General features: G+C 41.4%; 1 pseudogene; it reads left to right on the top strand.

Moving 5' to 3' along the window:
• Nucleotides 1-1,041: 1,041 nt before the first annotated feature.
• Nucleotides 1,042-3,525, top strand: LOC120084740 (annotated as a pseudogene).
• Nucleotides 3,526-3,948: the final 423 nt, after the last annotated feature.

The raw sequence follows: 3,948 nt of genomic DNA, 5'->3' as shown, positions 1-3,948 counted from the left end.
GAGTCAAATATTTATAATCCCACTGAAAGAGCAGACCCAGGCAGCTTTCTGATACCTTGCTCAATAGGAGGGATCTACATCGGTCAAGCATTATGCGATCTTGGGGCAAGCATAAATTTAATGCCCCTTTCAATCTTCAAACAATTGAATGTGAAACAGCTGACACCCACGACGATGACTCTTCAGCTTACAGACAGGTCCCTAGTACACCCTGAAGGAAAGTTGATGGTTACAATCGATAAATTCATTCTACCCGCAGACTTCATGATTCTAGATTATGAGACGGACAAAGATGTGCCAATCATATTGGGACGACCATTCCTGTCTACTAGTCGTGCCCAAATAGATGTGCACAAAGAAGAGATCATGATGAGCATCAATGGAAAGAAGCTCGAGTTTAATATTGTCAAAGCTATGAAGTATCCAGAAGATGAGGGCCTATCAGAGTCTGACGATGAACACAGTTGCAAAGAAGAGTTGGAGTTCGAAGAAGAAGATGAAGAAGGAGAGGATGCGACAGCATCCATAGAAACCTGCCATGTAATAATGGACACAGTGAACAATGACGAAAATTTGAATTTGAATAAAGAGAGAAAAACATAGAAAGCTTCCTTAGAGCAACGACCCACCCTGGAGCTGAAAACTCTGCCAAATCATTTGAAGTACGTTTTCCTTGGCCAAAATGAAACCTTGCCAGTAATAATATCCTCTGTGTTACCAAAAGAAAAAGAAAATTTGCTGCTCAATATTCTGAGGAAATATATTAAAGCAATCGGATGGACGCTTGCGAATATCAAAGGAATTAACCCAACATACTGCATGCACAGAATTCGGCTTGAAGAAAACCAGAAAGGCTCTATCGAACCTCAAAACAGACTGAACCCTGCGATGAAGGAGGTTGTTAAAAAAGAGATCATTAAATGGTTAGACACCAACATCATATACCCTATCGTCGATAGCACGTGGGTTAGCCCCGTGTAATACGTTCCCAAGAAGGGCGGAATGACAGTAGACTCGAACGCAAACAACAAGTTAATCCCCATGAGGACTGTCACTGGCTGGCAGATTTGTATGGACTACCAAAAGCTCAATGTGGCGACGAAGAAAGATCACTTCCCTTTACCTTTCATTGATCAAATACTAGACCGATTAGCAGGGAATGACTACTTCTGTTTTCTTAATGGGTATGCAGGTTACAACCAGATAATGATTGTACCAGAAGACCAAGAAAAGACTACTCACCTACCCATATGGAACATTCTCTTTTTGCCGCATACCGTTTGGATTATACAATGCGTCGAGCACGTTTCAGAGGTGCATGACGGCCATCTTCTCCAAGTATCTCGAAGACTCGATGGAAATCTTTATAGACGATTTCTCAGTTTATGGGCAAACATATGAAGTCTGTCTGAAAAACTTGGAGAGGATACTAAAAAGATTTGAAGAGACCAATCTGGTGCTGAATTGGGAGAAATGTCATTTCATGGTTAACAAAAGAATTATGCTCGGGCACATGGTTTCAAAATAGGGGCTAGAGGTGGATAAAGCAAAAATTGAGGCCATTGAAAAACTTCCACCTCCAGCAAATGTGAAGGCTTTAAGGTGTTTCTTAGGACATGCAAGGTTCTACCGACGATTTGTGAAGGACTTCTCTAAAATAGCTCGACCATTAAGTGTGTTGCTAGAGGCTGACAGAACTTTTGACTTTGATTCACAATGCCTCAACGCATTCAAAGTACTGAAGGACGCGTTGATTACAGTGCCTATTTTGATCACACCTGACTAGACAAAGCCATTCGAGCTGATGTGCGATGCCAACGGTTATGCAATGGGGGCAGTATTAGCACAGAAGGAAAACACAATGTTACATCCCATCGCATATGCAAGCAAAACATTGAACTCCGCCCAGGCGAACTACACCACCAAAAGAAGAAGCTTCTAGTGGTAATCTTTGCGATTGAAAATTTTCGACCTTACTTATTGGGATCCAAAGTTATAGTTCACACCGACCACTCGACAATAAGATATTTAATGACCAAAAACGATGCGAAGTCGAGGCTAATTCGATGGGTTCTCCTGCTCCAAGAATTTAATATGGAGACAATCGACCACAAGGGAGCGTAGAACCAGATCGCTGACCACTTATCGAGATTAGAGAATCCTGAAGTGGATCGCATTCAGTCGGAGGTGAACGCATCCTTCCCAGATGAACAGTTGCTTAAAATTGAGGAAATACCTTGGTATGCAGATATTATCAATTTCTTGGTCTGTAAACAATTTTCGGAAAATTACACATCCCACCAAAAGAAGCGGCTCATTCATGAACGTAAATCCTATTATTGGGACGAGCCGAATCTTTACAGAAGGGGATCATACCAGATCTTGCGACTCTGTGTTCCAAAGACTACTTTTCAGCGCATACTTTTTCAATGCCATGACTCACCCTATGGCAGACATTTCGGGGGATAGCGCACAGCAGCAAAAGTTTTACGAAGCGGGAATTATTGGCCAACTCTATTTAAGGATGCACGAGACTATTCTATGAAATGCAATAAGTACCAACGCACTGGAAACATTTCAGAGAAAAAATGTGATGCCAATGAACATCATATTGGAATTGAAACTTTTCGACGTTTGAGGCATAGACTTCATGGGACCATTTCCATCATCAAATGGTCACAAATATATTCTGTTGGCCGTCGATTATGTCTCCAAGTGGATTGAAAGGGCATCATGTGTCGCAAACGATGCGACAACAATCTCTAAATTCTTGCAGAGAAACATCTTCACTCATTTTGGCACCCCATGTGCCATAATAAGTGATGAAGGAGCCCACTTTGTCAATCGCATCATTAAAAAACTGTTGCTCAAATACAATGTCCATCACAAGATCGCCACCGCATATCACCCCCAGATAAACGGACAAGCCGAGGTTTCTAATAGAGAAATCAAGTTGATTTTAGAAAAGGTGGTGAATCCCTCACGAAAGGACTAGGCCATGAAGCTTGACAATGCCTTGTGGGCATATAGGACTGCCTATAAAACACCATAGGCATGTCCCCGTATGCGTTGATGTTTGGGAAGGCATGTCATCTACCACTGGAATTAGAGCATAAGGCGCTATGGGTAGTAAAGAAGCTTAACTTTGATTTGAAGACTGCAGGGGAAGAGAGGAAACTTCAGTTACTCAAGCTGAATGAATAGAGACTTCAGGCGTATGAAAATGCCAAGATCTACAAAGAACGTACAAAGCGTTGGCATGACAAGCGACTATGTGAAAAGAATCTCCACGTTGGTCAGAAGGTCTTGCTATTCAACTCTAGGCTACGACTCTTTCCGAAAAAATTGAAATCGCACTGGTCCGGACCATTCATAATTAAAGAAGTGTTCCCACACGGTGCGGTCGAATTAACAAATGAAGAAGGGACCAGCGCATTTAAGGTAAATGGACAAAGAGTCAAGATGTATCATGGAGGAGATTTTCAACGCGAGAAAACCTCCATGGACCAGAGGAATCCAGAATGAAGAAGAAACGAATAGTCCCTACGTTGATAAGCGACACACACTCATCAGGGATGAATCTTTTTTTGAGTATCCTTTTGACATTTTTCTTTCATGAATTTACTTACTTTATGCATAACCACTACTCTTTAGAATTACTAACTCTTTCTTTCATATTTTTTATCCTCTCGATATTTTGCACTGATCGTAGCAAACGATTGTGATCAAGTAATGGGATAACCTCAAACACGCGTCCAATTCGATCAGCCCATCGCAATCAAGGAATCAACACACCGCAAGAAAGGATGTGATCAGAAATTATGCGGGCGACAGAGCAAATTTGGGGGTTGTGTCTTTCCTTGACTCATTTTATTTCAATTTTGCACTTCTTGCATCTCATTTTAATATTGTTAAATTCTACTATCACATCCTCTTTAGTATGATTCA

This window comes from Benincasa hispida, chromosome 9 (assembly GCF_009727055.1).
Source record: "Benincasa hispida cultivar B227 chromosome 9, ASM972705v1, whole genome shotgun sequence".
Taxonomy (NCBI): Eukaryota; Viridiplantae; Streptophyta; class Magnoliopsida; order Cucurbitales; family Cucurbitaceae; genus Benincasa; species Benincasa hispida.
The sequence above is the reverse complement of the archived record's forward strand: the minus strand, read 5'-3'. Positions and strand labels throughout refer to the sequence as shown.